The sequence below is a fragment of the Etheostoma cragini genome, chromosome 5 (assembly GCF_013103735.1).
Source record: "Etheostoma cragini isolate CJK2018 chromosome 5, CSU_Ecrag_1.0, whole genome shotgun sequence".
NCBI classification, from domain to species: Eukaryota; Metazoa; Chordata; class Actinopteri; order Perciformes; family Percidae; genus Etheostoma; species Etheostoma cragini.
In genome coordinates, this window is record NC_048411.1 from 8,118,504 (window position 1) to 8,127,384 (window position 8,881).

Consider the following 8,881-nt stretch of genomic DNA (forward strand, 5'->3'; position numbering starts at 1 on the left):
GTCCCCGCCCCCGCTGCTGCCGCCTGCTCTCGTCCACTTTACAGGCGAGGCGCAGTTCATCTCGAACGAGCCTAATGAGCAGCGTACAGCCATCTCTAAACTTTGTCAGAGACCAGAGACCCAAATGGGCATCTGTGTCTGTCAGACGGTCTGAATGAGATCCACCATATCAGCGGAGCAATGACATGCACAGAAGACTATATTACAACTACAACTCTCCAAATCTCGGACAACAGAGATGGGAGGAGTTATATTTTAAATGTGCACAAAGTTGTAAACATAAGCAGAATACTGATGAAACACATCTGAGCTATACTATACTATAAATGCAATACTGCAACGTTGGGCCACTATTGTGCTCTCCTAACCTCTGTGCATCTCTAAATGTAACTGTAAATAATAAATTCAATGTTTCATAAAATGAATGAATAGTCTTTATTTTCCCCAAAAAGTAAATACAGTAGGCTAAGTGGGGCAGAGAGGATGAGGGCCAAACATTGCTGAACTTTGGCACAAAGGTTAAAGGATTAGAATGTATGTAACTCAGTGGTTCTCCTTCTTTAGAATTTCAGTGGTCTTAGTTTATCCCTCAACATTAATTTGACTTTGGGTCCCTGGTCCCTACACCAGGCAGGGACCCCTGGACCGGTTCACCACAGACCCAAATCTTCTCAGCTGTTGCTGATATATGCTCCTGTCTCTTCATGTGAATCATTATGTTTGACACATTGTCTGAGTCAGTTCTTATATCATTAGAAATTAATAATGTAAATGCTAAATGCCCTAAAACCTGTTGATACTACAACAATGAAAGGTTCTTAACCCTACAGTTTTGCACATATCATGTAACACTTGAATTCTAAATTTTTTTCAAAAAAACTCTCCAGAAAGTGCCATTTAATGGTGTATTTTTCAATTTTTTTCCCTGGGGGGGCATACCCCCAGACCCCCCTAGGGAGAGCCCCATCCCCCCACGAATAACAAATCCCAATTTAAACCCTGAAGGCTAAAGACCTGAAGAAATTGCTTTGTACGCGACAAAATATGGGTCGCCCCCCCAAATCTCACTCCAAGGTTTGGGGAAAAGTTGGCAGCTCTGTTGTGTATTATTTTTTTTAAAGAAACTAATGTGTATCTTAAGGAAAATCACAGAAAGAAACCATAAAAGTCAGCAGCCATAAACTGCCTAGGTAACGTTAGCTAAAAGGCTAACGTTAGCTCTAGGTAACGTTAGCTAATATTCGCTAATGTCAAGCAACACAGATACAAGTTTCATTAAAGATATGTTAACGTCAGGGACATAACAATATAGTCCAGAAATCCGGGAACTATACGTATGGCTAAAATTGTTACTTCTGACTTGGGATGAGCAAGTACAGCATTATCTGTATCTGTATCTGTTTACTTGGATTGGGCGGGGCCTAACCCGGAAGTGCAAAGAATTTAACCCGGAAGTGGGTCAGGTTGTCAGATATAGATACAGATAATGCTGTACTCGCTCATCCCTAGTGTTGACCTTTCCTGATTGTTCCTTTTCTGACGTGGTCGGAAAACCAGGGGAGACTTGTCCTCCAGGGCCGACTTTGTAAGGTAGTAACGTCAGGGTTAAAATCACGTTTCTTGAGTGCAAAAATGATGAGCTTGGCTTTAGTTTGGAGTTTTATTTCAAACACAGTGTAACACAACTTAATTTGCTAGCTAACTCTGCTCCGGTCGCAACTCAGCTCCCGCTCCCTCTCTGTCTCTCTCTCTCTCCCCACACGCACAGGGTTCTCTTAAAAGAGAAGCAGCACCATTTTACAACACATGGAATCATCCATATATTTGCTAACAAACTTGGAGGCTTGTACATTTTTATGTTAACAGACTTTTCTCAGACTAAGTGGTGTTTGCTAACACTTGTAGCTAAAGTGGGGTTTACGGCTAGCTAAATGCAATTCAATGTTGCAGATAGCTACATTTAGATTTTGGTTAAACCCTATTGGTATCAATGACATCTCAATTTTATTAAGGTAAAATAACAACTGGGAAATATAAGGTAGCATGTACAATAAATGACAAGAAGATGGAAAACATAACTTATACAATAACTGTCATTTACCATGGAATCATTAATAGATTTTGTTTTACCATTAGCTGTTCATGTTAGCTGTGCTGTCAGACATACAGGTTAAATTTACGTGTTAGCTGTGCTGTCAGACATACAGGTTATAGTTACGTGTTGGCTGTGCTTTCAGTCATACAGGTTATAGTTACGTGTTAGCTGTGCTGTCAGACATACAGGTTATAGTTACATGTTAGCTGTGCTGTCAGACATACAGGTTATAGTTAGGTTGTATCCGTTCTGTCAGCCATACAGGCTGTAGTTACATCTGTTGGGTGACACGAAAGCTGTAAGTGCAGGGTCAAATCTCTCTCCCTTTAAAGGTCTGTGCTAAGTAGCTCTCCATATTTGTACTTTTTAAAATCCAAAATGGGAATGTAATTTCAACAGCAGCACAACCTTGCTGTATCATAGTTGTCTTATCTGGTGCTCATTTAGGTGCGAGGATTGTGGATCAGGAAAGACAGGGGAAGGCACCAACTAGGTCCAACATCAGGTGAAAGTGTAGGGGGAGCCACGTGATGCCAACAGATTAATTTATTAATATTTATAGCTAAAGTGGGGTTTACGGCTAGCTAAATGCAATTCAATGCTGCTGATAGGTACATTTAGATTTCGGTTAAACCCTATTTGTTAAATAGATGATGGGTTGGTGAATATGGTAGGACTGTATTAGGAATGATGAATATAAGATGGGTGTCTCACTGGGGTGTCGGTCAGACCACAAAGGAGTTGATGCAGTTCAATCCAGCCCAGAACTTTACTTGAGGTGAAGGATTTACACAGCACAGCACAATAGAGTACACTGTTAGGCAGACAATGGCTATATATGCCACTGATTCTTGAGATTAGGGACAAATGTACTTTTGAATAGTGAAAAACAAAAAACCTATACTACATCACTTTGAATTGGATACCTTCATAAACACGGGTCTCATCTATCATACCATGAAAAGGGACAGGTTTATTATTTAATTCAATTCAATTTCAATTCAATTTTATTTATAGTATCAATTCATAACAAGCGTTATCTCAAGACACTTTACAGATAGAGTAGGTCTAGACCACACTCCAGAATTTACAAGGACCCATCAATTCTAGTAGTTTCCTACAGAGCAAGCAACAGTGCAACAGTGGCGAGGAAAAACTTACTTTTAGGCAGAAACCTCGGTCAGACCCAGGCTCTTGGTAGGCGGTGTCTGACGACCGGTTGGGATTAGAATAAAGAGTTGCGGTAACAGTCACAAAAAATAAATAAAATAACTTAAATAGTAGTTTGTTTGTAGTAGTTCTTTGTAGCATAGCAGGGCAATGTGGGCGTTACAAGGCACAGCAGGATGTAGCTGGGCGTAGCAGAGTGTGGTAGGATGTAACATGGCATCGCAGGACGTGTAGCGGGACCATGGCGACAGCTGCTACCCTGATTTTTGGCGCCTCCCTGATCCAAGGAAACATGCTGGGTGAAAAAGAACAGAAGGACTCCATGGAATGACTCCCCGGAGCTAGGTTAGGTTAGTAGCATCCATGTCCCAGAAATGGGACATGGATGGACATGTAGAAAAGTTGATGTTTTAATGTATGAACACACTCAATTGAACAAAAGAAACTTACATTTTTTTTACAAAAATGAAAAATCTCCATCTTACGGTGTTGAAACACAACTAACGGTGTTGACACACAATTTACCTAGTTTTGACATGGCAAAGGGAGAGAGTATCAAGGGAAAGGTAAATCAAACTTCAAACAAAGATTCTTGGTGACAAGAAATTTAAGGCACACGTGAAAATGTGAAAATGTTCCTGGTATCAAAAGAAAAGAGCAAATGTATCTGGAGGTCTTCTATTCAATTTAATTATAGTATCAATTCATAACAAGAGTTATCTCGAGACACTTTACAGATAGAGTAGGTCTAGACCACACTCCAGAATTTACAAGGACCTAACACTTCTAGTAGTTTCCTCCAGATCAAGCAACTGGCGAGGAAAAACTTCCTTTTAGGCAGAAACCTCGGACAGAACCAGGCTCTTGGTAGGCGGTGTCTGACGGGCCGGTGTGGGTTAGAATGAAGAGTGGCAATAACAGTCACAAAAAAAGTTTGTAGTAGTTCATGGCAAAGAAGGGCACTGTGCGGCATTACAAGGCACAGCAGGACGTTGCAGGGCACAGCAGAGCGTAGCAGGATGAGCGTGTAGCGGGACCATGGCGACAGATGCTACCATGACTTTGGAGCCTCCGTGATCCAAGGAAACTTGCTGGGGGGGAAAAGAACATAAGGACTCCAGGGAATGACTCCCCAGAGCTAGGTTAGTAACAAGCATTTCTGGGACATGGATGCACATAAATGGAAAGATAGAAAGATAGAGGAGAGAGGAGCTCAGTGTGTCGAAGGAAGTCCCCAGCTGTTTGTCATCTATATATGAACTAAACTGTAGATCTAACAAATGATTTGCAAGAGGACACAATAAGCTGAGAACTAACTAAGAAAGTTATGTAATAGTGTTAATAATGTACAAATAATAAAGTATTGGTCGTCTATATATGAACTAAACTGTAAATCTAACAAATGATTTGGGGCGGCTGTGGCTCAGTGGTAGAGCGGTTGCCTGCCAATTGGAAGGTTGGTGGTTCGATCCCCGCCCCTGCAATCATTGTCAAAGTGTCCTTGGGCCAGACACTGAACCCCGAGTTGCCCCCGGTGCTGCACATCGGAGTGTGAATGTGTGTGAATGTTTTTCTGATGAGCAGGTGGCACCTTGTACGGCAGCCCGTGAATGTTTCCTGTAGATGTAAAAGCGCTTTGAGCAGTTAAGACTGGAAAAGCGCTATATAAATACAGCACATTTACATTTACATTTGCAAGAGGACACGATAAGCTGAGATAACTAAGAAAGATTTGCCATAGTGTTAATAATGTACAAATATTAAAGTATAACAGGATCTAGAACTCTCCCCATGTATTTCCTGACTCCTTCCAAATGCTCACTGGAAAAATGAAAAGTGAACAATTAGACTCATAATGTCAGTGTTTCTGTTAAAGTAAACTGGTTGAAATGTCTGTTGAAATTCCAGCTATACTTCAACACAGGGGTTCACACAGGTAATTAATCTTATTTCTACAGGGTCTTAGGCAGGAACTGTAAGTTCTATGAGTTGCTTCAATTTTTTGTCAACAGGTAAGTAAATATATAGAGAGAATTTTATCTTTCATTACTACCTTGAGTTTAGAGCCAAGCATTAGATATTTATATTATACTTTATCTAACTTGTGGGACATGGACATTGGATAAGAGGAGTTGAACATGCCTACGCTCTATAAAGTCCATAACATCAAAGGCTATGGCATAGAGCTCCTTGGTCCAGCTTGCTTGGACGGGACAAGCTGTCGCTGGTAGTTTTAAAATGACATCTTTCACTGGACAAAAACAGACATCCCTCCTCCCATGTTTTTGGTGAAAATTGGCAGTAGTACCACAAGGATGCATAAACTCATCTTTCACAGCGTGGTGTTCTACATCTACATCAATGGACTTTCCCAACCACCAGTGATCATCATACACCACTGCCTGCCAATCCCCTGTCTCAATACTGTTGATAGTCATATCAACAATTGCACCCTTAGGACTTTTCAATGGCTCCTCTTCTATTTCGTCCACCAAATCTTCCATTTCTTCAACTGAGTCCCCTGCTTCTCCCAACTCGTCTTCCATCAGTGCACAGTAGTAACTGATGGATATTTAGTTTGTAAATCTAAGGACAGGATCCATGTGAGTCCAGATTGCTGCTGGATCTTGTCTCTTAGACTCTGACACTGAGCAAAATGCCCCCTTTTCACCGTTGGTGTAATACTTTCCAGTATGAAGAGTTAACTGAGGTAAGTTCTGGCCAAAATGGCAAGCCTGAACTTCAGAAGCATATTTACACTTCCAGGATTCTGAAAAATCAGCATGTACAATTACAGTGTTCTCACTGCATGTTTTAATAAATTCTCTGTATGCTTTTGCCTGATTGTTAACCAGGCACACATGTGTTGTCGTCTCCATCTAAGTTTCTCCTTATAAAGATGAAGCAACTCTGAAAGACCTCCACTATGCAAGTTGAGTTTCATTTTGAAGTGGATCCCACTGGCTGTTTGGTCTTGAACTCGCTCCCACTGCCTCCACTGAACACTGCTTCCACTTAACCCAGAGCCAGAACTGAATGCTTGGCTTTGCACCGTAAACAGCTGTGAAGAACGCAGGCCTCAGTTGATGGAGTGCAACAAACTAATTGAAAACTATCCTCCAGTTTGGTTGACTTTAGAGCACCCAATGACTTTAGAACCTGAAGCATCAAGTTTGCATTTTCATGATGACGACATTGTTGAGTTATAAAAAGTTATAAACTGTGTATGATGCAGCCAGGATAGGATTAAGATGCATTTTGTCTGATAAGAGGTCAGGATGGTCCTTTTTCTTGTACCTCACCTACCCCCTCTGTCTCTGCCAGATAAATAGAACTGAAAACTATTTAACATATAGAAAGAACCCAATTGTTTCACACCAGGAAGAAACCTTCTGTCTCCTGTCCCATGTGGTCTTAGTCTAGGCTAAGACAATACAATGCTAATTAAACTCTTGATGTTAGAGTTTCACATTTACACGACAGACCCCTTTGCTCTGCAACCAAAAGCGATCCCCAAAGGTGCAGAAGGCAGGTTGTCATTGTTCAGCAAAGACGCACTCGACCTGCTGTCATGACAATTACGAACCAATAAGAAAGGATTTGAATGTGCCAGGTGAAAAGGAACCGCCCCAGGGTGCAGGGGATAAAACAGTGTCACTTAAGACTTTTCATGACTGGTTTCACGTGACTCCATCAGGGGGAAGCGTGGATCCAGACCGCTGTCAGCTGCAGTGTTAATATGTATGTCTGTTTTGTCATGTCTGATTGTCTTTGTCTTATCATCTTCATCACTGCTGTTGCATTAAACCTTTTCCTAATTCTCAATTCGACCCTCAGCCTCCTTTTCCTCAGAGATCCAAACGAACGCGAAGTTAGTTATAAATATCTAACACGACACAGACATATAATTCTGTTGGATGCCTTAGGTGCTCTAACATAGAAGGGCCTCAGAATACAGAAGGATGAGTAACTAAGCTTCATACTTGGGTTCTTCTTGAGAAAGTCACTATGGAGGTTCAGCATTGAGTCAGATAAAATCATCCTTTGATGTTTCACCTTGTTCCTATTGATGGTGTCTGTTTTATCAGTTGTCATGCGAGATGAGTGTGTAATGAACTCCTTAACAGTCTGGCTGACACATTGGAGATATGTTGTCTTCTTATGTGTCGTCTGTTTTTCTTGTCTCATTAACTTGTAGCTGATACCAAACTGGCAAAGCCTATGAAGAAGTCAATACTTCTTTAGAACTTTGCCTGATAATGTCAGTTGTCTTTGACTTGATTTTTCAACGGCTCGTCTCTGTGCCACAGGAGTTGTATTATCTCTTCTCAGCTCTGGGCAAAGAACATTATGGAAAAGAAGAGACCTCCTAATGTTGGGGTTCCTAAGTTGGTTTCCCGTTATCATCCTCTCTGTTTCTGTTTGTGGAGAATCTACAAACATTTTATCTTTTAATTTGACATTGGACTTTTCTATTTGAGCCTTTTTTTTCACCATTCCTGCTTTCTTAGTTTGTATTGCTCTTTTGTTAATTTCTTAACCTTTTCTTTCAATGCTTGTATCTCCCTTGAATGTCTTTTCCTGTTTTTCTCCTCTCCCTCTCAGCTGCAAGGGAACGCCTGCTCCTCAACAGTCTGGTCCAGAGGACTTTCTGGTGGGGTGTCAATTTCATTTAGCCGTCTATTCTGCATGGCTCTGTCCCTTTTCTTTGCTTTCCTCCAATACTTTCTGCGGTGCCTCTTTGCTCTTGGTCCTTAGTCTCCTACTTGTTTTACTTTTTTGTTTTGGACCCTGTCCTTCCATCTCTGTCTCTCCTTTTCTAACTGTTCTCTTCTGCTTTCTGAGTCACTGTTAATTTTTTTCTCCTTTTTCTCTGGTACTCTCGGTTTCCTTTTCTTTGCTCCTCCAATGACAGTTTATGTCTAGCCATGTCTGCCTACAGTACAGATAAAAACAATAATTTTAAAAGTTATTTTGGCATTTAGGTATATTAAATGTTAAATCAATCATAATCATCATAATGTATACTTAGATTATATTATGTTATGTAGGTGTTCTACATTACTTAATAAGTATTTGGGGCAACTTTTCCACTCCGTCAGCTTACATGTCAACGCCGTCAGACAAAATATCCGACAGTGTTGACGTCTGACAGAGTTGACAAAACAACATATTTTTTCAACTTAATCATGTCTAGTAAATGGTAGCCATTTTGATTTTCTTCAGTTTCCAGCTGCCACCAAACTAAATCAAAATACCAACTTAGATTCCAAAATTCTTGATTGAAATCATCCCTACTTTGAAGACGGTGTTTAAACATAAAAGCTGTGACCACAGGGATTTTAATTTATTTGTTGAATAGTTAAAAAAAATGTAAAACTTACAAGACCATGTTTTGGACTGCGGCATCCATCAACAGGAAGAAGTCAAAGGGGGTCCTTAGGGTTAAAGCTGACCAAAATATGCCTGATTTATTTTTAATTTTAAAAATAACTGACGGAGTTGACACGAATTGATGACAGATTTTGAAAGGCTGTGTTACAGTTTTTCTCCATTGGTTTGGCTCATTTCTTGAAACAGAAATTACTTTCTCAAAACAACATGGACAAACCTCCA